The following is a 27,806-nucleotide window of genomic DNA, read 5'->3' on the forward strand; positions in this document are numbered from 1 at the left end:
TGGGGGATACTAAAATGAGACCTGTCCCGACCCCATTTTCATTCGACAACCCATCGACATACAACCTCCACGTGGGCCATTTTATCGGGGCGTCCATTGGTCCCTCATGATTTTCTGTGCACTCAGAGATGAGATATGCCAGTGCTTGCCCCTTTATGGCCATCCTCGGGAGACAAGCGATGTCAAACTGACTAAGTTCAACAGCCCACTTCAGGAGTCTCCCAAACGTCTCCATCTTTTGGAGGACTTGCTGCAAAGGGTGGTTCATGAAGACTTTGATGGGATGTGACTTAAAGTAAGGCCTTAGCTTCCGAGAAGCCACCATCAGGCAGAAGGTTAGCTTTTCCATGAGCGGGTATCTGAACTTTGCACAAAGGAGCCTCTTGCTCACATAGTACATGGGGTACTGAACACGGCCCTCCTCGCAGAATAAGGCGGCGCTGATGGCATTCTCAGAGATAGCCATGTAGAGTAATGAGGGTTCCTTGTCCATGAGCTTTGATAGGATAGGAGGGTTTGCCATTTGAACCTTCATTTGCTGGAATGCTTTCTCACACTCCTCCATCCATTCAAACCTCTGCCCTCCACAGAGGATGTTAAAGAATGGGATGCACTTGACCGTCACCTTGGAAACAAAATGACTTAGAGCAGCGATCCTCCTAGTGAGGCTCTGGACATCGTTATGCCTTCGGGGAGATGGAATTTTTATCAGGGCTTTAATCTTTTTGGAGTTTGCCTCTATTCCCCGAGCAATGATGATGAAGCCCAGGAATTTTCCGGAGGCAACGCCAAAAGTGCACTTTTGGGGATTTTGTTTCATTCCGAACTTGCGAAGCACCGAGAGCACCTCCGCGAGGTCCCTCACGTGGTTGGGGGCCGTTCGAGACTTCACCAGCATGTCTTCCACATACACCTCCATATTTAGTCCTAACTGGTCTTTGAATATTTGGTTCACGAGCCTTTGGTAGGTGGCCCCAGTGTTCTTAAGTCCGAAGGGCATCACCTTATAACAGTAAACTCCCTTGTCTGTTTGAAAGCTGGTGTGCTCTTGGTCCGCCATGCATGGAAATCTATTTATACCCCGAGTACGCGACCATGAAGGATAAAAGATCATACCCGAAGGTGGCATCGACCATCTAATCGATCTTTGGCAGTGGGAAGAAATCATTAGAACATGCCTTATTCAAGTCAGCGAAGTCTATGCAGGTCCTCCAGGTGCCATTGGGGTTAGGCATGAGGACCAGATTGGATACCCACTTGGGATACTGTGCGCTACGGATGAAACCATTCGGAAGTAGGTTGTCCACCTCCACCTTTATAGCTTCTGCTCTAGTCTGGTCAAACGTCCTCTACTTCTGTTGGATTGGAGTGATGTTTAGATTGACATTCAAGGCATGGAAAATGATATTCGAGTCAATGCTTGTCATGTCAGAGTGAAACCAGGCGAAGACATCCTGGTTTTCCTGGAGGAAGGCTAGGAGCGAGTTTCAGACTTTCTCCTCTAGATTTTTCTCAATCTTGGTTCTCCTATCAGGAGTGGCCGCATCGAGAGCCAACTCCTCGACTTCCTCCATCGGCTTGACTGCCCTCTCGTCTTGAACTCATTGGTCCAGCTCATCTGCCTCTCCTTCCAGCACCACTAGTACTTCTGGATTCTCAGGATCAGATTGTCCTTGGACAACCTCCTCGACTACCATAATTAGCTGTCTAAGGGAAACATTGTAGCATTGCCTCACCTCCTTTTGGTCACCTCGGACCGTGCCGATTTCCGAGTCCATGGGAAATTTCATGCACAGATGATGAATGGAGGTGATTGTACTTAACTCCATCAAGGTCGGACGCCCTAAAATGGCGTTATACGCTGAGGGACAATCGACCACCATGAAAGTGCAATACTTGAAGGCCTGGTGAGGCTCTTCCCCCAATGTTACAGGAAACTTGACTTGACCTATTGGTATGATAACCTCTCCCGAGAATCCGTAAAGAGTCAAGGTGCACGGGGATAAGTTGCTTGTGGTCAACCTAATATTCTCGAAAGCGGACTTAAACAGGAGGTTCACTAAACTCCCATTGTCCACCATGATCCTAACCACCATTTTTTTGGATACTTAGGTCTCGATCAGTAAAGATCGTGGTGCAAAAAAGTGAACTCTTCGAGCATCATCCTCAGAGAATGTGATGACTTGGTAAGTCATCTGTAGTATCTGGGCTGGCAACTGCTCTAGGGCTAATACCTCATCATCGTGGTTTAAGGTCCACGCGTACCTATTCTGTGAGCCCTTAGAAGTGCCCCTCGAATGGGGTCCACCTGAGATAGTCCCTACTCTGTCGTTAATCGGAGGGCCCTGTTTGTTGTTGGTTGTGGCGGAACCATAGGTGTCGGGCTCAAAGATAGTCGAGTGGCGGGTTGCGCAGGCATTACCGTTGCTGGGGTTGGAGCTTGGCGAGGCCCACTCCGAGCATATTGGTGGAGGTGCCCCAACTTTATGAGGTTTTCAATCTCATTTTTGAGCTGACGACACTCATAGGTGCGGTGCCTTATATCGTTGTGAAAAATACAAAACTTGCCGGGATCTCGCCTTTCCCTATCCTTTTGGATGGATTGTGGCCTTTGGTAATGTAAATATTGTTTCGTAGCCATAAAGATATTCTCACGGGAGTCCACCAAGTCAGTGTACTCAGAGTACTACCAGACATACTTCTCGCCAGGTGTAGTCCCATGTTCAACCTGTGTGATCCCATTTCCCTTGGGCTTTCGTCCATTGCCTTTGCCCCCGCATCTACTGCTACTGGGGTTCCGACTGGGTGCGACAGACTGGGATGGAGTGGAAACTCCAACATTGAATGCAGGCTAAAAATCATTGTACCCAGGCTTTCTAACTCTGCACGGAGCAGGTCGCGGTCTTGGTTGGCGCTTTCCACCGGGTTATCTCTCATTCGGGCATTGAGATTGTCCCTGAGGTCTGATGGACTTTTCTTTGCGGGTTCGCGCCCATGGGTCTTATTTCACCGACTAGCATTAAGGTTGTCCTGCAGGTCATTCTAACCTCGGGACGGGCCACCTCTGTTTCCCCGTCGGACTCAACATTCTCATTGTTAACCGAGATGTTGAAATCGCACCCTCCGCCAACAGGGAAATTTCACATGATGCCCCCTCGGCCATTGTTCCTATGGTGATCGTGAGGTTCCTGGTGGACACCACCTCTAGGCCTCGCCCAATCCGTATTGGCGCGCCTGGGCAGAACGTTCCGGGCTCCACGGGAATTGGCAGCTTGGCCGTGTCCTTGGGCTCCCGGGCCTTCACCTAAGCTAGATGGCCTCGGGACTTGATTGTCTTTGGGGTTCTAACGGGCCTTCATTGATTTGGGAACAAGGTTATCATTAACCTTACCTTTTCCATGATCCTGTGGAACAAGTTGGGTTCCATCTCCAACTGGGTGCACGGGAGGCACGCTAGCTAGCAGATCTCGCGCCCACTCAGCCAGGTGCTCGAGAGGCACACCAGCTGGGGTGACAGGCGAGATTCCAGCTGGGGGCACACCATCTGTCTGCCTATACAGTACTTTTCCATGGGGGTCCACTCCCAACCCTTGGGCTGCTAGAGTAGCCCTCATGGCGTTAACCATCTCCTACAGGGCGACGATGTTACCCTCTTGGGTGTCGATCTTTTGTTGTTGAGTGGCCACCTGGTCACGAAGCACCACCACTTCTAGTGTCTCCTTTGCATCCATGGGATGAGGATACTCCTCCTCATTGTATCCACCATCGCCCCCGTCGTCCATGCTTTCTTACTCGGTGATTTCGTCATAGTTCTCCACTACATCAAGGTGGCCTTGCGGCAACAAGTGATTGGCTTCTCCTCCCTCACCTGCGACGTGAGGGGCAGTATCGTCTGATGCATTCCTTCAAGTGGTCACCATGACTTTTTTCAAAGTTTCCTTCAATATCTCAATGAAAGCACCAAAATGTTGACTGTCTGTTTCGCTGTCAACTTAATCTGAAAGATTAAAGAAAGAACAAGGATCGAACACATGGTTTTATGTGGTTCAGGCTATAAAAGAGCCCCAGTCCACGAGTCTTTATTATTTAGTGAGTTTAAAGCTTGTAGTGGCAACCTTTCATGGTGATTCTCAGGCAGTGTATATATTGCACTGATTACAGAGTCTCTCTCTAAAAAACTGAATCCTTTACAAGGAGATACCTCAACTTTATTTATAGAGGATGGGCTCATTAATATTAAACATTTCTCATTAATCTTAGGGTATTCATGTTTAGTTAATACATAAAGGGTTGTGTTAAAATAAACACTATGCCCCACACATATTCTACGGGCCCCATTGCAGAAAGTCACGAACCAAGTTTATGGGGAACATACCTGAGGCTGTCAGGTGACAGCGCATATTTGCCCGTCTCGGGCGGCATTGTGGGAAATGTCGATTGTCGATTGTACGAACCCGACACAACTAATCGAGGTTCACTGAAAGCTTTCAGATGATCCTCTCGGGGCCCACACCCGCAGTTGCCGATACCTGGCACCAAATCAGGTTTCAAAGACTAGAGTCCTGGACTTGGGGAATATCGAATGAACGCGGCACCTCGGGTCGTGACCTTACCTGGAGACATCCTCACTCTGAGGACATGACTCGGAGTGTGGCCTCACCCTAAGACATCCATGACTTGGAGACTAGCTCAGCACATGGCCTCACCCTAAGTCATCCATGACTGGGAGACTAGCTCGGGACGTGGCCTCACCTGGAGACATCACCGCCCCGAGGATACGGCCCGGAACGTGGCCTCACTAGATTTCTCTAAGGAGCTCACCATCCAAGAACATACTACATTATGCATATTATAAAATATTAATGTTAAAATTAAACTTTATTTTTCAATCTAACTTTGTAAGTAAAATTTTACAAAAAATATAAAAAATTCGGCAGCATAACACCTTAACTTTCAACTACCCAAAAGAAACTTTAAGCCTGCAAACAACGAATTTACGACATCCAAATCCAACATATCAACATATACAACAATTAATTTTAAATATTCACATAAAAATACAACATATACATCTTTTAATACAAACTTCCCAAAATAATGCATTTTCACAAATAAAAAAAATAATATTAAAAACAGACAAAACATAAAACTAATTGATTTTATTTTAAAAAAATTTAAAATATCAAAACTAAATATATATTTATATGCTCACAATGAGGGGCTTGGAGGTCGGCAGAGGCTCGGGGAGGCAGTTGTCAGGGGCTCGGGTAGGCGGGCGTCAAGGGCTTAGGGAGGCTTTCCACAATATTTACTAAAAAAACAAAAAGATAACCAAATTTCATAAAAAAAGATTAAAAACTTTAAATTAAAAATTCATACCTAAGAGGCGGCTTAGGGGTTGGCAGAGGCTTGGGGAGGTAGCGGTGTACGATTTGGAGGTCCTTGCCTTAGAGGAATGAGAGACGACAGAGAGGGACGGAGTGAGAGGGAGGCCGAGTGGGAGGAAGGCAGAGGCGTAGGAAGTTAAAAGGGAGGCTGAGTGAGAAAGATGGGGCGAGTGAGAGGGAGGCGGAGGCAGAGGTAGTGGTGGTGGTGGGGTGGTTTGTAGAGAACACTTAAAGAGAGGGAGAGAAATAGTAGAATGGAAATGGTGGGGAAGAAGGGTCGGGCGGCTGGTCTAATATCATTAGACTTTTGCCAATGCGTTTCATTGCGCCAACAAAAGTCACGTTTGCGCTGACAAAAGTAAGCTATGAAACTCTAAACCAAAACAACGTCGTTTCAATTAGCGGGGCTTTTTTTCGGCGCAACAAAACATGCCGACAAAAGTTTGTTCACCAAACTCATTAAATACATGGACTTTTGCCGACGCTTTTCACCTAACACACCGACAAAAGTCACAACGGTAATAAACACGTGGACTTTTTCCAGCATGTTAGATGAGTCGTGCCGACAAAAGTACCTAACACGAGGCTTTCAAATTTTCCAAAGGCAGGTGTTTTCCCGCGAACTTTTGTCGGCGCAACTGGGAATCGTTCTTGCAAAAGTCGCTACACCAGCGTAAGTTTGCTCTAATAAAGGTATTTTAGTGCCAGCAAAAGTAATGAAATTTTAGTTTTTAATTTTCTTTTTAAATAAAAACTAATAATCGGGCTTCGGGGACAATAATGGTATCATTAACTATTTTTAAACAAAAATAAATCTTCGAGTATCATCGAACTACCACTCTGAATGTGTTAAGTCAAATCGCAGAGGAAGAAAATATGTTAAAGCAGGGAGAGTACATAGCATACTTACTAACTTATTCTGAGGAGTTTGTTAAAATGCTTAATAATTGAAACATTTATTGTTTCTAAACACAAAATAATAATTAAAATGCTGAACGTACTAATACTTTCACAGTTATATCGACCGACAACAATACAGACATTATCAACGAACTAAGTTAATTTTTAGTACAGCTTAACATTTCGAATATTTTAACACTAACTGTTTAATCAAATGATTTATTTGCTGCGTAATTACTTATAAATACTCTAAATATTTCTAATTTTTTTAGAATTTGGATGACATACAACAATAATTATAAATCACAAGAGCTAGTTTATCTACTCGCACAATCAATATGATCATTATTAATTATTGTTAATTATTATAAAATAACAATACTATGATCGACTAATCTTTTATCGGTCAAAAAATGAATAATTATTTAACGTTCCAACAAACTGTTAATACTGTTTTTATATCATAACAACAATACATATGAGTAACAATAATAATGCTCATCGACTGCAGACCACTGTAGATATTCATAAATTTTGTGTGTAATCAAACAGTTTATTACACCTATGATAACAAATTTTTTAAATAAATGATATTCGTATGGCTAGATAAGCATAAATGAGAATGCTCACAACACTTTAACCCTAATAGTTGGTAATTGTAAAGTTCATAAGTATTGTCGTGAACCTTAGAACAATCTAACGATATTATACCCTTCATTATATGTTAAATACTCATTAATTTATGAATAATACTACTTAAAACTTCAATCAGTTCTAAAAATCTAAAAAAATTGTGTATTTCTATTATCTATTACTTTTGCCGGCAGAATTTCATCTTTGTCAACGTGTTTATGACTTTTGCCAGCATCTACGAAAAAATGCTTTTACCGACACAATTGCGCACTACAAGAAAAAATGCTTTTAATATGACCAAAAATGTGTTATCAAAACATATCATAACACTTTTTGATGTGTTAAGACCGACTATGTTATCGTAGGTTAGGATACTTTACATAACACTTTATCATTGTTATACAGATGTGTTATTATACTGTCAACGATAACACACTTTCTATGTTATTTTAATAAATAGATAAGTGTTTAATTAAATTATTTATAGTCGATTATATAACACATTTCAATACTTATAAATTTGTGTTATACTACACTTTAGTATAACATTTTTTGTGTTATACTACACTTTAGTATAACACATTATTTGTGTTATATAATGAAGTTTGCATAACAAAATTCTTTACTTATAAAAAGTGTTATTGTAATAGATATTATAACACATTTTTCGGATTATTTTTATATTTAGATAAGTTTAAATTCTCATTATATATTCATTTATATAACACTAATTTATTCTATTATATTTTAATTTTTTATATAATTAAAATTAGCTTTCTAATATATACTAGCATCATCAAATGAACTTGATTTCCAAATAACAAAAAGTAAAAGCATTCAACATTGTATTAACAATCCACAAATTAGTTTAAAACATTCATGTAACGACCCAAATTCGCTAATAAGGCTTAAGGGCCTTGATTAGCGTGCCAGGAGGGCATGATGGGATTTACGTGTGATTTTAATGAATTAAATGCATGATTATGATTTAAAGCATGTTATATGACCATTTGTTTATCTGAGATGCATGACTATGTATGTTAGTATGCATGTAGGCCCGGATCGTGTTAGAAGGGCATAATTGTAATTTTGGCCATGTTGGGCATAACTGCATTGTTATGTGATGATTGTTGAGACCACATTGTGATGTGGATGTATCTGTGATTTGTGACTCGAGGCGATCCCAGTGAGCAGGCTAGCGGAAATTCATGACGGGAATTTATACCCGGCTCGGGGCGAGCCTGGAGGTATGAACAGGAATTCAGAGAAATAGCTTGAGATTTACTTTGATGATGGGGGATAATTATTTGGTGATTTATCAGGTATTGGGAAGCAACGGGAAAATATTAGAGACACTTGAGGATTAGCGGGAATTGGATAAATGACTAAAATGGCCCTACTTGGGAAAAAGGGGTTTAGAATTAATAGGGAGGGCATTTTGGTCAATTGGCTTTTGAAGATAGAATAAATAAGGCTTTATACACTTAGTGGATTTTGTAGAATAGAGTAAAGGGGCTGAAAAAGAAAGGAAAAAGGAAAGAAAGAAAAGAGAGAAAACTGATGGGTTTTCTAAAGGATCGGTTTGGGGGTTCTAGCACCTCTTCCCTTCATTTTTCTTGAGGTCAAGCTCAGTGGGGAGCTAGGATAGGCTGTGCATCAAGAATCTTAAGGTCACACTTGAAGACTTGGCAAGGATTAGCAAGAACATCTGAAACTTGAGGTAAGTTCTTGAGGATTTCTGTTTTAGGGTTTTGGCTGGTTTGAGCTGTGTTTTGAACTGAGTTGTTGGGAACTTTAAGGGATTTCTGGGCAAGCTTTGAGGATGAACAAGCTAAGGAGGCCTAGGGTTGAATCAAGGTCGAAATTGCATCAATGGTAAGAATTCTAAGCCTTTAACTTTGTTGTTGATTGAATTTCTGGTTTTTGAGTTCATCATGTTAGATTTTGAGATTTGGGTTGAATGTGATTGGGTTTTGAGTTCTTGGGGTACTTGGGATGAGTGTGGAGTGTGTATAAGCTTGATTTTGGGTTTGGAAAAGGTTTGGACAAGTTGGGAGTTGAAATGGGAGGAGAAAATCGCAAGATGCGATTTTTGGTTCTGCTGGGCTGCAACTAGCGCTACAGCGCTAGTCAGTGGGCGCTGTAGCGCTAGCCCCTGTTCTGGGGGGAGTGTTCTGCTTGTAGCGCTACAGCGCCCTCTTTAGAGCGCTGTAGCGCTGCACTGTTCACAGAGGTGAATTTTTGGGTTTTTATGAGGGATTTTGACCTAGGGTTCGGGGCTCGATTCCGCCGCTTTGTTTTGGGGATTTAGGACTTCCCGGGGGCTCGGGATTGGTCCCGAGGCTAGGTATTCGGACTTGGGGTTCGGTGTTGACTTTGACCTATGTTTGTGCCTAGGTGTGCGCTATGGCTCGGGTGGGATCGTGCTCAAGGAGTCAGGTGATCTAAGCTATTGATTGGAAAGGTAAGAAAACTATAACACCCGTAGGATAGGGCGTGGGCCCATAGTATGATTGCGGGGGCGCGGCCCTATATTGCATCACATGTTAGGGTGCAGACTTAAATGAATTAATATTTGATTGCATGTTGTTGTGTTATATTATATGTGTGATTATGATGAAATGAGCGGCAAGGGCCGAGTACGGCGTAGGCCGGGGCGGCCGTGGGCCGAGTACGGCGTAGGCCGAGTACGGCGTAGGCCGGGGCGGCCGTGGGCCGAGTACGGCGTAGGCCGGGGCGGCCGTGGGCCGAAAGTAACACCTAGCACATGGGATGCTATATTCAGGGTGGGACCCAAGGGATACATGAGTTATCCTCGCGGTGAGAACCGATACCCCAGGGCTTTGGTAAGGGTCCTGGGGCGGCATGGCCGTGTTTGCTTAGTCTAATGATTGACTTGTTTATTTGTGGATTATCTGTTATGATAACTGTATACATTGCATATGTTATGTTCTGCATGAGTTTTCTTGCTGGGCTTCGGCTCACGGGTGCTCTGTGTTGCAGGTAAGGGCAATGACTGAATCAACCAACCATGAGTACGGAGAGCGTGAAGCGGCGCGTACATGTTCGGCCTGCCCGACTGCTTTGGTTGGGGGTTTATTCGAAAATGGCTGTAATAATCTATGATTTTATGATTTCTTAACTGTAACCTTATTTCAAAAATGTAATTAGTTTTCAAACCTTATTTTGGGATCCCAAATGTTTAATAATAGAAGTTTTAATGAAACGACGCATTTTCAAAGATTACAGCCTTAACTTTTAATTAGTCACACTTTTGTTTCAAAACCTCGGTTAGCGAGTTCATTGCACACTGTTTTGTCTTAAAAACTCACTTAGTAACGGCTCTAAGGAAGTAGGGCGTTACAATTCAACACTGTCATCAACAACAAAATGTTCTTTAAGTATTCAAGTAGTCTTAAATATTCAACATATTGAAAAGTTACTACTTTCAGCGCAAAATATTCTACAACTGCCCAACACAAAGCCTTCAAAATTAAGTATCATTTTCTATTTCGCTTGTCACATCTACAAAATAAACAAATAAATATTTTATTGTTATTATCTAGCAACACAAATTACTTCAAGAAAAATATATCCAAGAGAGGACACCACATACAAAATAATGAATTCACAACTACACCAAAGCAAACAAAGAAACCAAACACTAAATTATAAGACATTGGTTCTTTTTTGAGTATGAAAATGTACCTCTTGGAATAAATTTTTTAGAAGGTCATGCAACTGTGGAACCAACTACTTCTTGTATTATAAGCATCGCATTATTAGGACGAAATAAGTAAGATTCTGGTACAATATCAACATCAACCCATACTCGCATAAAGTCTAGTCCAAGAGGCTTTCCATGTATAGTTAACTTTGGATCACTAGAATCCCAACGACCTTCAGCAACAATTACATCTGCCCAGTCAAGCAAGTAGCAAGCATTCTTCCCTTCTGTAAAGTTATGTCTTTTTTTCTAGTGCAATACTCTACCAAATTGATTTTAAAGACAATATATTAGTTTTTGTATTTGTTCTTCAAAAATGAATCATTAAAACAATAACAACTTTGATAATTTACCTTAGGGGAATGAATATTGTTTGATTGCGGTACATTGCGAGACTGTCCTTCACTTGGTGTCGCTTTACCACCAACCTAAATATAAAACCAAGATAAGTTTCATTGGAAGAAAAGAAAAATAAGGTTTATAAGTGCAAGATAGAATTACCACCAAGTGTTCTTTAAGTAGATTCATCATTTCAGTCATCTTGAGCTTCATATTCTGTTGCTCTTCTTCTAACTTGAAGATCTTGCTATTACACATATTAACAACAGTTAGCTTCGACCTTGTTACGCCTCTTCCATGTCCGATTAAACGACCAGATTTTGGGTTACCAAACAATTTTGTCAAGGCATCCTCATCAGCGTTGTCTGTAGTTCCAAATTTTGGGTCTTCAAGGAGAATCTCATTCAATGAACCCTGCATATAAATTAGTATAACTAATGTATGCATTATGGAAAATAAATATAAAATCACAAAAATTAAATGACTAATACTCACAAAAATATTATATGTCGTTGGGTTTACAGGTTCACCATTCTTCTTGGTATGGGCTCTCCGAAAAGCATCGATTCTAGATATTTTAACATCCTCATTTTCTTTTTTCTACACAATACAACAATAGAGATTATAAAATAGAGACTACAATAATTGAAGCAAAAATACAAATAGTATAAAACTTAATTATTACCATATCATCGATTGTTCGAGCATATCCTCTTCGACTTAAGGTGTGTGGAACAACTTTCTTTCTTCTCTCTTGGTATTTGGCCCTTATATCCTATTTAATAAATAAGTAAAAGAGGCATAACAGTATTTAATTTAACACCAACAGAGATAAAAGAGGCAGCAACATCACTTCTTACATCATATTTCTTACCAAATGTTCTTTACTAATTTTTTTGGCAACAAATGCTCTCCATTCTACATCACTTTTTATGCAATCCGACTTTAAGGCTAGTCGTTCACTCTCATTTTTTGCATTGATAATATCCTTTACAAGTCTAGATTTCCCAGATCTCCATAGTACTGCCATCATTTCAAAGCACATCTTTTTTTGCCAATCATCATGTAAGTCATATTGTGCCTACAAATAGAATAATATATTATATGTTTAAGTGTAGAGCTGAATATATATAAAAAAAATACAGTCATAAAACTTGTAATTCTACCTGAATAGATGCCCAAAGAACATCTCTCATGAGTGGTGAAACTTTCCTCCAATCTGAAATAGTGTAAGGAACAACCTCTCGCACAAGAGCGCCCACAAAAGAAGAAAATTGCACCGAGTTAGTACCAACTGGTTGCCCTTTTTCATTCCAATTTATTATCCTTAAGTCATTGTTCCTCTTGGTAAGATTTGCCGATAGAGTTTTTCCCCTTGTCTTCTTGGCTAAGTTCATTACATTCGCATCTACATCTTGAGGTATTTCTTCAATCTCAGTTTGATTTGCCTCATCAGTTGTTTTTTGTAATCTAACAGATTTTCTAAGAGGTTGTTCAAGTTCTACCTCAACCACTTCTTCACATTCTGCAGCAGCCACTTCTTCACATTCTGCAGCAACCCCTTCTTCAAATTCTGCACCAACCCGCTCCTCATCAGCTATCTCTTCATGTTCCTCCCTTACTCTCTTTTCACAAACACTATCAACTACCTTATCTACTTCATAATTAAGAGATCTTCTAGTTTTTTAACTTCTAAGTGACATCTCCATGTCTTCCACATCATCATTTGGATCTGGCTCTATATTATAGACCATACGATGAGTTGCTACTCTAGTACTAAGAGCAGGTGGTGAGTCAATTACAACTCTAACAGGTGCAGAAAACCTACAAAGAGCACTCTTTTTCTTTAAAACAGGGCTTCCAAGCAACATATCGTCCCAATCAGCTTGAGTCTTCAATGATTCTTTTCGCTTTTTGGCCACAAAATCGCATAAAGCACCTGGACAAAGGTGTTTTTTTGGAGATCTTCGTAATGTACTCATTTTTCAAGTTGAAATTGCTGCAATATAAAAAGAAAGATAACATAAGAATATAAATCAGAAATGCAGATCACCAAAGAGTAATAAACATACACCAAAACCATAAAACCAGAATTGTTTCATTCAAAGTAAAATAAAATCATAAAGTACACCATAGAGAGTAATAAAACCAGATTTGTTTCATTCAACAAAAGAGTAATAATACACCAAAATTACATACAAAAAGTGTAAGCAGATTTGTTTCATTCAAAGTACATAAGAAACAACAGAAAACTCAATTTTCTTCATTGGATTCAAGTCCAAAACACCCTCTATTTGAATCCTTTAAAGATATATACCAATTACTTGACTCATTCTCCCTTGCATAAAAAGCTTTTTTCACTTTTGAAGCTAATACAAATGGATCCCTAATGGATTGAGCTTATCCTATATTAAAATTTACAAGCGTATAGAACTCCGACTTCTTAACACCCATTCGAATATTCGCCCAATCACACCAAAACAATGGAACCTTAAAAGTATGATAATCAAGCATAATTATATCCTTGATAACACCAAAGTACTCTTCTATATCATTCAATTGCCCACTGTCATGTGCTTCCAAGTATACATCGCTATTTTGAGTTGTTTTTTCAGCTCCTTTTTTATGGAATCGAATTCCATTAATCATGTACCCTTTATAGGAAGTGACACCACGACTTGGACCTTCAGCCAATTGAGCTAACATGTCATCTACTTTGTTCAAATTAGAAATCTGAAAATAAAAATATTTTTGTAAGAAATTTGTAAGAAACAGATTATGATTTAAAATGCAGTTTCAAATCATAATCTGTTTCTTTAGTTTACTATTTCCTTTTCCTTATAGAAGTTACTACGTGTTTCAATTATTACTATAATTATTTATTTATTTAAATAGAAATGTATGTGATTTAATTATTGATTTTGGAATTGTCTTCCAATTGCATTTCAGCATCAATTGGGTATGATTTATTACTGTAATGAGGAGGAAGAAGTGTAGTAGGGGAGTATTCTCTCTGTTTTATCTTTTCTTTCAATAATATAAAGCAATTATTTATTTTAATTTTTTAATCAAGTATCTGGGAAAGTGACTGACTGTGGTCATGAAATGAATGATGCATTCATGAAGGCCACTACAATATCAGGCCAAAAAAGTAGTTTAGTTACAGATTATGTTCTGAAGGTTAGCTATCTCAAATAGTTTATGCATGTATATATAATACATATATTATTATCAAGCACATATTCTTACAATGAATAGTACTAACAGATACTCGGATTGGATATGTGTGAGGACATTCTGGTTGGTGATGATATGAGGCAACTGGTTCATATCTCAGATGTGACAATGGTTGTCTCTCTTTTACAACCAGCACCTGAGACGTTTGAGCTTTTTGATGACATTATCATACTTTTAGAAGGTCAGATAGTGTACCAAGGGTACTCAAATAACAATTATGTCACTAATTGCCATGATTGTGCTCCTTAAGACAAAAATGCACGTGGGAACTTTAGAAGATGGACATAAATATTTTGGTGCACTCTTTTTTGGATTGATTAATGTGATGTTCAATGGCATGGCAGAAATGGCTTTGATCATATTCAAACTTCCTGTTTTGTTTAGGGAGGACATAGTTCTTACCACTATGGAGGGTACCTTTATCATGTTGAGGAAATGTAGTATAGAGTTGCTCCTCTTACAAAGTTATTTCATATGCATATGCATGTCTAGATATTTAGAAGACACATATATAAAGATGCTCAATAATGCTTATATTTCATAATAGTCCTGATCTTTCTTTTTGTTTTTTCTTCTACAGTCAAGTGGGGTGGTGGAAATATCGATTGTGGGAAGATGAAAATGAATCAGCTACACCATCTTTTTTAAAATATTTTGTTTATGAGGTATTCTAATGTATATCTTTTACATGATGTGTGCTTAGCCCTTTATAATGTATATCTTTTTTACAATAAAATCCTGCACTCCTTGCCCATTTTGTTTGGATTCGAGACCTGTTTGTTTTTAATTTCTGACACTGCCATGTGAGGGGTTGTTTCAAATGTTACTAGTAATTCTGGAAATATTATCGGTACTTCCCATCCAACATGGTTTAATGAGTGAACTGGTAGCAACTTATCCAAGGTTGCTACAGATATTACATTCAGATTCATAAATTTGATCGAATACGGGTCCATAATAATTCTGCATTATTTCAATATTCCCATTCTTGTTCAAACTCTACAAAGACATCTCTAGTTTTTGAATGGTCCACAGTTGATTAAGTTGTAATTGTCTGTTGTATATATTATGCTTCTCATGTTAAGCTACTACAAGAGCTAATGTACTGGAATGGGTTATGGTTTTTGACCATTGCTGATTGTTTTCTACCTTTGCATTTTAACATGCATGTCTAGTCATTTGAGCTACCCCTGCTTGTGTGCTTTTCATTGAGGTTCTGAATATCATAGAAACAGAATATGTACCCATAACACTTTGTTAATTTTTTAATATCATAGAAACAGAATTTGTACATTTTGTTAATTTTTTAAATTAATTTGCCAAATTCGTAAATGATTTTTCATTTGTAATTACTTTGTTCTAAGATCTCTTTCTCATGGTTTATGGTATAGACAATATTGTGTTGGGTCCTTGATGTTCGCTTTAATCAATAATGTTTTGTCTTGTGTTAAATATAAAATTCATGAAATTACTTCTTACCAGTTGAAGGTCAAAATAGTATTTTTAGGTGTTATTTGGGTTATTAATAACTTAAAAATCTATTTTAAAAAGTCCCAACAAAAGCCTAGGCTTATGACCCCTAACTTGATATGTGTCTCCAATTTTTTAAAAATGAATATACAAGGGAAGCAAGCCCAACCCAGGAGTGTGAACACACTATACAGAAGAATGGATGTGCAGATGTGGAAATGGGAACTATAGAGCAAGAACAAAGTAGAAACGGAAAGCAGAGAGAAAAAAAAAAGAAAGGAATACAAAAGAAACTCAAACAATAGGACCACCAAACTCAATTCACTGATCTTCATGAATCTAGTAAACAATCTTACTAGTTCCGGCAACAGTCTGCAATCGCAGTTCATCAAAACCCATACCCTTCTTTGGATTCTTTTTCTCTACTTGCTTCTCAAATCAAAGCTTATAGTTATTTATATAGGCACCCTTTGACCTTTTTCAATTTATATTTTGTGCTAAATTAAAATTTTATACTTTACTATACTATATACTTAATTCACTTGGCACAACGAAAATTAAATCTTTAAATATCTAGACACACTAAAAAGGTTCTGACTATTGCGGTGCCAACACTCAAACACTTGTCACTTTTGTAAATTTTAATAGCAATACTCGAAAGGTCTCATACGTTATTAAAGTTTAACTTAATAATTATTAGTTTGAAATTATTTTAAACATTATCAGGTCCATTATCTCAATTAGTATATGCTATTAATCTTAATTGGGATTTAGAGTTTATGTACTTACCAATTCATATTTTCTTGCACACAACACTAAATGAATTTTACTGATAAAAATGAGATTAGAAGTAACGAAAATGATTTGTTTTAAATAAATTTTAAAAAGTTGTATTTGCTACAAGCTAGGTAAAGTTGATGTATTACTTTTCATGTTGATACTTGATGCATTTGGTCCAGTTAAGTTTGCTATATAATTTATAGTATTATTTCCTAGACGATTTTCAAGGACTTTTTCTGGTTTTTTTTAAATTAATTTTTAGGAGGATTTCAAATATAGTTTTGAAGCCACAAAATAGGCAAACTAAATGAAATCATTTTCAAAATCTTGCACTGGCCCAATAGTACTAGTTATTTTTCAAAACTGCTCTTAGGGCTGCTTGCCAACTTGGAGGCTTTATCCATGAAAAACATGTATATTGCAGCTTAAACAATTTAGCCAACTACTTAACAGTGAGAATGACTTAAGCAAAATCTGGAAATGAAAAAAAAAAGGTTGGATCTTTCATTACATAACAGACATATGTTGATTAATTAAGAAAAAAATGACTTAACAGTGAGTATTCATTAGTGTTCATTTCATAACATACATATGTTGATTAATTAATTATACCAAAATGAAAGAGGCAACACTCATAGCAAAAAATTCAACACTGATAGCAACAAATAGTCCCTGAAGAAAACCATTCCCTGAAGTTCATCGACCCAATGCCCAGATTGAAGCACAGCAATAAATTCAACACTACAACACTGCAAGTTCATCGACCCAATGTCCAGATTCATTGCAATACAACACTCATAACAATAAATTCAACACTCAAACAATGACCCACAAAGTTGAAAAAACTCAAAATCAAATGAATGCTTCAAATAAAAAGACTGAAAATATTTCAAATCAGCAAATGCCCAAATCGCACCCGGTGAAAGCTAATGTAGTTGAGGTAACCCAAGTCTTGAACTGGTCGGCGGCTGAGTGAGGAAGGGAGGTGCGACTGAGCCGAGATCGAGGGAGTGAGGCCTCAGATTGAAAAATTGCCAACACTCTGCAAAACCCATAATTAATTTTGAAAATGCTGATAACTTTTGAGGTTAATGCTTCCAATAACACCTAAAACTAAATATACTTACCTAGCTTGCCAATACCAAAGAGAAGGAGTGAAACCGAGAAGCCCAACGACTGGAAACTGATTGACGGAGAGATAGAGAGAGACGAGAGAGAGAGAGGAGATATGAGGGATGGAGGAGATTTGAGTTGAGATTTGAAGCAGGAATGGAGGAGACCGAAGCAGGATTGAGTTCGGAGACACTGTACTTAGCCGAAGAAGAAAATGGGTGTGTCCGAAATGTGAAGGAATTAATCTGAAAAAAAAAAGTATAAGTGGCGGGCTCCCAAAAAAATTACAGCCTTTTTTCATTAACTTTGCCACATATAACATTTTTCATAATACTTTTTCATTAGTATTATATTTATATGTTATGAAAAAGGGTATTTGGTGTAGTGGCGTAATGCGCCGACAAAAGTAGCACTATCAAAACTTGGTTCGAGAAAAAAATTACTTTTGCCGGCGCAATAATATCTTATGCATCAGCAAAAATATTGTCGTAAAAAGATCTCATTTTTTGCCGACATGTTTCGAAATTGTGCTGGCAAAAATCTCTTTTACTGGCGCATGCCGGAATTACGTCGGCAAAAACCACTTACACCGGCGTGAATTGACTCCGATAAAAATTCCATTTATTGCTGCTGCAATTCGTGAAACGCACAGGTAAAATCGACTTTTGCTGGCGCGTTTCCGAATTGCACCGGTAAAAGCAACAATTCTTGTAGTGTCCTGAGATTGTACACTTGTTCAAATCAAGCCAACTTTATTTGGTGTCAAAATATCAAGGGTTCAGTATTTTACTTTCTTCATTTTTATTGTTTTAATCGAAATATTTCGGTGGTATGAGGTTATTATTAGTTTATCGACAACAAATTTATAGTGGTCATAAAAAAATTGTGAATGCTCTTATTCTATAATAAATCCATTTCTTGTTAAATTAATACAGCTACTCCATGGAAAACATTGATGCAAGTATCACAAACGAACCAAACTTCATAGTAGAGACGAGGTTTGATGAGGACAATTCAGAAGGGATGATGGATCATACGTTTGCTGTATCTCATGAAACCAGATATTATTGTCCAAATTTTATGAACCAAATGAACACAAGTTGGGGTGGATTACTAAGAAATAAATTAAGATGGGAGGCAATATTAACAAAACAGAGTGGATTATGCTCAATGGTGGACTTCATGCATGACGAGGTTAGTTGAACGAGGTTACCTTCTTATGATAATTTTACTCCTCAATTAGTATGATTTTATTCACCCCATATGCCTTGTATTGTTAAATGAATCATACTAATCAACCAGGTACAGAGAATCTACGAACCACCACCATATGTGAAGAGTATCTCGAAAACAGATTGCTAGGAAACGCACGCTCCAGGTGAACTTAAATCTGTTCATATCTAATTGCAGCCACCAATGAACTTAAATCTATACAAGGATTTTGTACATGGGACATGAACACCAGTCAATTAAAAGGTTCTCAATCTTAAAATCAACATGAACACTCATCGTCACCATTAATCGACAACCAATACACATGGCTTCATAATCCAGCCGGACCAGTATTAATGGCAGCAAGGGAAGGGTTAGCCGTAGTAACTCTATACGACGTAAGAGACAATGAAAAATTAACAGAATGGTTTCTATCGACAAACTTATCCACCAAAGTTGTAGAATTCCCTTTTGCATGGAGGACAGAAAATTTGGTGATGACCGCAAGCCATAGATATGTATCTGTCTGGGATATAAATGGAAAAGCATCAACTAAAATCCTATGAAGAAAATCCAACATAGCAGACATAAATTGCTACTATGTTCAACAAGTACCTGGAACGATAAAACTCGGTCAATGGTCAAGGTTAGGATGGACATCGAATCAAACTGTTAATTTAATTTTAGTTATTGTTTTATCAAGATTACTCATCGTACAACAAGTAAATGCATGTTCTGTTATGTAGATCACCCTCGGCTGACGGATTTGGCGCAATATATTGCTCAAACCGTGACATCTATTTGCTCGATTGAGGACATTGAACACTAGAAGAATCCACAAATCGATTGATAATATTACGAAAAAATGCATAAGCTACAATAACGACATTATAGTCGTGGGATATGAAGAAAAGGAGCTTACTGGTATGAAAGGTCTGTTTGACAAAGTTTTATTATTATCCCTTAAAGAGGAGAAAGGGTAATAAAAAAAATACATACTACCTCTACTAGTAACAACAGGTCGAAGGAGTGGAATAACTCAGGTTGCTGATACTTCGTCTAACAAAGTTATCCCTACGAACGAGGTGGGGTTATTTGTTTTCTCTGAGTATGAAAATGATAAACTATATGGGATTGAAGATAAAATTACCAAAATTCAAACCAAATACTGCAATATATACTCTGGGACTACAATTTGCTGAACAAGGACTGTTTTGCAATGGTTATGTCAGAGAAAGAACAACCCTTTTGGTGTAATATCTAGATTAATGGAGTAAGTGGTCGGTATATGAACGACCATTAACCATTAAGGAACCTCCTTCTACTATGTGATGCCCTTTTTATAATTTAAGAGTTCAACTACCTCATCTTATTAGTGACATTAACATAAATTATGACTATGCTTATCCAATATTGTTCTTCGGTTCAAGGTAGTACTCACTTTTTTCTTTTACAACACTGGGATGAAGAAAAAATATTTGTTCGATAATTTGCTCCTGAAAAAATGAAAGTTTTTCGGTCCAATATAACTTACAATTTCTTCCCATTACAACAAGTCATAAAGTACTCATATTGGTTCTCCCTGTACTTGAATCAATTGATATAAAATAAACTCAAATTTTAGTCCTCCATTCGTTTTTACATTATTCTGTACTTGACCTTTCTAACTTTAGACAATACCCACTACAAAAATTTTAACATTTCTACGACAGAGTTCATGTCAATTAAAACCATTTCTTAAATTTTCTTTTATAAAAAAAGGACTGAAAAAATATATTTATGTTTAATTCCAAACACCATAAAAAGTGGTGAAGCTTACCTGCCTTACTATTAACAATAATTTGTGTACACAATGTGAAAATATAGTTGTTCGGTTACACCTTATAAACCTAAACCCCATAACAAAACTCAAAAATAAGTTTAAATAGGAGATGAAGCAATGCCTATGGCCCTCTCATGTACCTGTCAACATCCTATAACTATGGCGATCTCATGTGTTGATAACTAGTTTACCATATGTGTATTGGAAAACATGAAGTGTTGGGCCTAGAGATTTCAATTTTTTTTATTTAAACAAACTTTAAATAACCAGATTCATTAACATGCAAAACATTAATCGTAAAGAAATAAAAAGATGAGGATTTACCAGTTAAAGAACTATCAAGAATCATCGCTATCTTTTTGTTTCTCCAACGAACATCAAATCGAAAGCAGTCTTTAAAATACTCAGACCAAGATCTTCCAAGATGTATCTCTACACCTCAAGACGTGTGTGGGCACGTAAAATAATGGTATGAAAGTATTTATGATTCACAAGATATTCTCAATACATGAGATTTTACAGATTTTAAGAATAGGAAGTTAAGATATATTTTTATCTCTCTCAAAAAGATTAAAAATTTCTCTTTGTAGAATATTTTGTATATCACATATATTTTGTAAAACTATATTTGTGATAGATTTATAGAAGAATTACTTAAATTCAAATTTTCAAATTCAAACTATAAATCTATTATTAAATAAATAAATAAAATAAAAATATCTTTTAATATTATTTAATAATCTATTTATTCAAAAAATATCTAATCCTGATAACTTATCTTATCAAATTAATTAAAGAATAAATATTAACTCAATTCAAAACTAATTTGAATTATCAAAAATATCTCTTCACAATATTTAAATAATAAAACTAATTAATTCAAAATTAATTATTTAAATACTATTTTTGAAAATGCCATTTTATTTAAAAAATAATTTTTGAAAATTGCCTTAATTAAAAATACCAATTTCAAAAATTGCCACATTAATTAAATAATTTGTCTCAATTATATATTTGACCGTGAAGAACAAATTTCTTCCAAATATATCATTTTCTTGATTTTTCATAATTTCAACTCTTAACTTGAATAGTGTTGATAGAACTCTTATCTTGAATAGTGTTGATAGAGTCATCTCGCGGACCTATGTACCTATAATTTGAAGCTCCAATAAATTTAGATTATTAATTAAAATTATTTAATATAATAACCTTAATATTATTCTACTAAAAATATAAGATTGTACTCTTGTATTTATAGACATTTATTTATTGAGTACTTTTAAATATATAAAAAGTGTCATCGATTTAATCACTATATACAATTTATTCTTCTATTAATGATTCCTAATTAAAGTATGAATTAATTACCCTTTAATCTCTTTAATTATATCCTGTTTCCTTAAGTACTATTAACTTCTAGTGAATGTTAATTCATAAACTAATTTATGAATTTAAGCTCAATAACCTTTCAGTTCCAAAAGCCAACTCTTAAGAGAACCATTATTCAATTCCTCTCGGAAAGGTATAGATTCCATATCTATATATTATGTCCCCAGCCATCTACATCAATGTGTTCCCAAACAAAAAAATTTAGCCTGATCATTTTGACAAATCATAACGAGTAAATCAAAGAATCCATATGGCATAAACAAGAATTCATAATAACTTCCGAATTAAGATCAATTTGTATATGATCATCTTATTGATAGTTTAAATTAATACATATAAATTAAATCGTATTATTAAGTATTAATAACATATCAGGTCCCGTTCATGTATAACCACTTTATACAAAGTATCTCTACTAAGATGTCCTACTACATCAGTAATCTGAATCTATATTCTTTCATAATACTAGTGAACCGTACTTACAATATTTAGTCCAAAGATTCCATATAAATTTGTTTTACTACAAGCTGTTTAGATTCATTCCCTACAAGCTTAATCATCTCGTACCAATACAGGACTATAGTCACAATAATGAATTTGGTAATTTTCTAATATTCAAATAATATTATTCTAATAATAATAAACAATAAATATATGAAAAAATTCATTTCAATTATTTACTTCATAAAACATTGTTCAATAAATATGTTTTAAAGGGCACTAATCCCAACAATCTCTCACTTGCCCTAAATCAAATGAGGCATCTCCCTCAAACCCATATTGCTAACATGATCTTTAAAAAACTTGGTAGACAAATTCTTAGTAAAAGGATCGGCAAGGTTATGTTCCAAAGCTATCTTCATAACTGTTACATCTCCTCTGTGAGCAATATCCCTGATCTAGTGGTATTTCCTCTCGATATGTTTTCCCTCTTGTGACTCCTTGGTTCCTTCGAGTTAGCTATCGCCATATTGTTATCACAGTACAGGACAAGTGGCTTATCCATGTCTGGAACCACTTCCATATCAGAATAGAACTTTTTGAGCCACACAACCTCTTTAACTACTTCACAAGTCGTTACTGGTTTGTTTAATACTACGTCAGACCACAGCTCCTCTACACAGTGTGAACACTAATCCAGAAGTCGATTTCCGGCTATGATTATGATCTTTTAAGTCCTTGTACATTTAAAATTATAGGGGTTATGTAACGCCCACCTAATCCAGGATCGTTACACTGTGTACTTAAAATTATGTCAGACCTGCTAATCAGGTCATTTGGCTTAAAACGTGTAACTAAGGTTAGTGACAAGGGTTAGGGTTAAAATATTTGGTCAAAGAACCATTGACTTTTATTCTAAAAGTTTTGTACAACATGGGATCCCAAAATATTACAACTCAACTGTTAAAAAGGGTAAATACATATCAAAAGTTACATCAGCCAGCCTAAACGGCAAAACAGGGCTATAACCTTAGTTCCTCTGAGATAACTCTGGTCGTGATGGTCGAGTAGCCGCATATGTACACGCCACCACCGAGGCTCTCCAACTCATGGCTGGTCAAGCTTTCCCTTTCCCTTACCTGCACCACAAAGCACCCGTGAGCCGAGGCTCAGCAAGAAAACAGAATGTGCAACAACAGAGAATATAACTTTAAAATAATCATTCAACAATAATCAATAACATTACTTCATAGCCAATATAATTTAAGTTCAATCATATGATCATTGGATCAACCTGGGCCGTTGCCCTATTCAGTTGACTTTTAAGCCAACTCTCGGGCCTATGCCCTAGCTACATGACCATAGAGTCACCTGGGGCCTCGCCCTTAGCTTTGTCTCACTAGCCATGGAGCTAGCCCAACCCCCGTGGTTCATCTTTGACCTTAGAGTCGATCAACGTAATAGTACATTGCTAGTTTAGGCCAATGCCTCTCGGCCAGCGCACAACGCGCTATTGCCGTCCTTGACTTATAAGTCAAGCCATGATCCAGGATTTCATATCTTACTTATATAAAACATATGTGGATAGGCACATCCCAACAAATTAAGCACATATTCATGCTAATCATATAATCCCATAGGATAACCATTTTCATAATATTAACATATTCATATAACGGGGCCACATGCCCTAACCATAGAGTTCATACAACGAATATAAGCACTTAAGCATTTATCAACAAGCATTTAGAACAATAGCCTAACATAACCAATCCTGGGGCCCAAGCCTTAATCATATCAATATATAACAGACGGGCCAAGCCCTAATCACATACAACACGTTCTGGGTGCAATTTTCTTACCTTAGGTCCAAGCAATCGTAAATAAGAACGACCCTCGAGCACGATCCCGGTTCCGAGCCCTTAGTGATACCCTCTACTGAAGAATAAATCCACCAAGTTGCTACTGAGTTCTTTCCCAAATCCTTAGCTTCAATTCAAGTGGTCTTAGCCCAAAATCCCCTTAGTTCCCAATGGTTGGCTTGAGAGAGCTTTTTGAGGAGAAAATAGAGTGAAAAAAAAGGAGAGGGTCAGTTTTAGGTAGAGCTTCTAAGTGATTCTTTTTATTGTGTCTTATCTAACTTAAGTTACTTAAGTTAATCCCAAGGATCGGGGTACCAAAAACGTCCCTGAGGAAAAAATGGTAAATTTCCCCAATATTCCCTCCTAAACACTCTAACTCCAAATATATCTCCAATTATTTATTTTCATAACCCGATAGCCAATTAAATATCTAATACCCAAAATACCCCTGACTCGCCTCGAGTCTGGTATTGGGTCCCATTGTGACTTTCCCGCTATCTTGCTCCCTAGGATCGCCTCATGCCGAATAACCCAAATAATCCCACATAATAATGTGGTCACTCACATAAAACATATATATGCACATAAATACACAATTATGCCTGCAATGGGACAAATTACCAAAGTCGCCCTTCTAATAAGAAGCAGGCCCACATGCATATTTAATATCCCTAAATATGCGCGTCTAATCATATTATCACATAATCCACATAGTTACAATTAATATAACAGTTACACAAGTAATTCCATATATTGCCATCCCGACCCCCTAATCAAGACCCTAAGTCTTATTAGGTAATTTTGGGATGTTACAACTATCCCCTCCTTACAGAAATTTCATCCTCGAAATTTTACCTGAACAGCTCGGGAAACTGAGCTCGCATATCTGCCTCCAGCTCCTAAGTCGCTTCCTCGACCCTGTTGTTCCTCCATAATACCTTAACCAAAGGTATAGTCTTGTTTCTCAGGACCTTCTCCTTCCTGTCAAGAATCTGAACAGGTTGTTCTTCATAAGACAAGTTTGCCTCCAATTCCAAATCCTCATAACTCAGTACATGAGTCCCATCTGACACATACTTCCTCAACATGGAAATATGGAATACATTATGCATACTAGACAGTGCAAGGGGTAAGGCCAACCTATAGGCCACCTGCCCAATCCTCTCCATGATCTCAAACGAACCCACAAACCTAGGGCTCAGCTTACCCTTCTTCCTGAACCTCTTCACCCCTCTCAGAGGTGAAACCCTAAGGAAGACATAGTCTCCCACCTGGAACTCTACGTTCCTCCACCTCAGGTCAGAATAACTCCTTTGCCTACTCTGAGAAGCGAGCATCCGAGCTCTAATTTTCTCAATAGTCTCAGTGGTCCTCTGGACTGCATCCGAACCTAAATATTTCCTCTCACCCATCTCATCCCAGTGAATGGGCGATCTTCACTTCCTACCATGTAGCATCTCATAAGGTGCCACTCCGATGGTAGATTGATAACTGTTGTTATAAGAAAATTCTATCAGAGGCAAATACTTACTCTAGGACCCTTCAAAGTCCAACACACATGCTCTCAGCATGTCCTCAAGTATCTGGATAGTCCTCTAAAATTTACCATTGGTCTGAGGATGATAAGCTGTGCTGAACTTCAGCTGTGTACCCATCGCCCTCTGCAAACTCCCCCAAAACTTGGAAGTAAAGATAGGGTCCTTATCAGACACGATAGACCTCAGTGTCCCATGAAGGCAAACTACCTCTCTCACATAGAGATCTGCATACTGGTCAACTGTGTAATTCATCCTCACCGGTAGAAAATGAGTTGACTTCGTGTATCGATCCACAATGACCCAAATAGAATCGTGTTGGCCCACTGTCCTGGGCAAGCCTACCATGAAACCCATCGTGATATCTTCCCACTTCCACTCTGGGATATCTAGAGGCTGTAACAGTCCTACCGGCCTCTAATGCTCAGCCTTGACCTGCTGACAGGTCAGGCACCTCGCTACATACTCTGTCACATCCCTCTTCATCCCAGGCCACCAATATAAAACTCTCAGGTCCTGGTACATCTTCGTGGTGCCTAGATGAAGAGTATATGGGGTGGTGTGAGATTCATCCAGAATCTCTCGTCTAATCTCGGTGTCCATCAGAACACAAATCTAACTCACCTCCGTAAACCCATACTTGACACCGAATAGTCCTTAGCTACTCCAGCTAGGACGTCTTCTCTAACATGCCCCAACTGTGGATCATCTAACTGTCTCTGCTTGATTCTCTCCAAGAGAGTAGACTGTAAAGTGAAATTGGCCAACCAGTCCACCACTAACTCTATCCTCGCTCGAGTCATCTCATCAGTCAACTGCCTCGATATCTGTTTGGCACTATATAACTGTCCTAGCCCCTTCTGGCTCAAGGAATCTACTACCACATTGGCCTTTTCAGGGTGATAGAGGATCTCACAATCATAATCATTTACCAGCTCCAACCAACGTCTCTGCCTCATATTCAAATCCTTTTGAGTGAAAAAGTACTTCAAGCTCTTGTGATCAGTGTATATCTCACACTTCTCACCATACAAGTAATGTCGCCACACCTTCAGTGCAAAAACAACCGCTGCCAGCTCTAAATCATGTGTGGGGTATCCCAACTCATAGTCCTTCAACTGACATGATGCATAGTGTTGACCCTTGATTTGGCCAACGACACGGAGTCAGAATCACAACAAGAAATGAGATGATAGTCAAGAATGGAATCAAATGGTAAAAAAATGACACAAATAATTTATAGTGGTTCGGCCCCAATGAATGGTACGTCCACTTAGTGTTCTTATTGATATTGAACCTTAAAACCGTGATCAAAGAACTAGGGTTCTTGAGTTTCACAAGCTTTGAGAGGATTACAATCTCCGTAGATAATCACACTTGCGCTCTTTTTATGAGTACTTGGAAAAAAGGTTCAAAAGTCCCTTCCTTGAGCCCTCTCATTCATATTTGTAGGCTCAAGGGGGTTACATGGGCCAATGGGCCTTAATTATCCCTAATCTCAGCGTATCAAGGCGATAAAGAGGAAACAATAAATGTAGTTATTACAAGATTACAATCTTTAAAGGAAAGAAACTGAAGCATGCGACCAGACTGGTCGCATCTATCTACGAGATCTAATGAAGCAACAGGGGCTGGTCGATAGGCGAACAAAACCTCCTCATTTTGATGCTGCCACATGCCAACCACGTGAAATAAGTTCTTGCCACGTCATCAGGAACCATTTTTGGGTAAACATTTGCCCCCTAAGTTTATTTTACTGCGACCAGCATAAAGTAAACTTAGGAAACTGACCCTTCGCGTACCCCACCAAATCTGTTAGAGCCACCCATGCCTTCTCGAAAAAGGTAACCAATCATATCCAATCAAGTCTTTTCGGTTTCCCAAAAAAATTTCTAGCGGCTATTGCATTTCCCCATGCTTTGAAAAAGTAATTCCATGATTACCTCTTTTACAGTGCCA

At 37.8% G+C, this 27,806-nt stretch overlaps 1 long non-coding RNA gene across 1 annotated transcript; it reads right to left on the reverse strand.

Moving 5' to 3' along the window:
• Nucleotides 1-10,373: 10,373 nt before the first annotated feature.
• Nucleotides 10,374-11,346, reverse strand: LOC133804887 (uncharacterized). The gene is made up of 4 exons (XR_009878689.1): nt 11,149-11,346; nt 11,001-11,075; nt 10,629-10,909; nt 10,374-10,445 (listed from the first exon to the last, which is right to left on the reverse strand). It is a non-coding gene; the product is annotated as an uncharacterized LOC133804887 (long non-coding RNA).
• Between the last annotated feature and the right edge of the window lie 16,460 nt (nt 11,347-27,806).

The sequence above is a fragment of the Humulus lupulus genome, chromosome X, assembly GCF_963169125.1.
Source record: "Humulus lupulus chromosome X, drHumLupu1.1, whole genome shotgun sequence".
Taxonomy (NCBI): domain Eukaryota; kingdom Viridiplantae; phylum Streptophyta; class Magnoliopsida; order Rosales; family Cannabaceae; genus Humulus; species Humulus lupulus.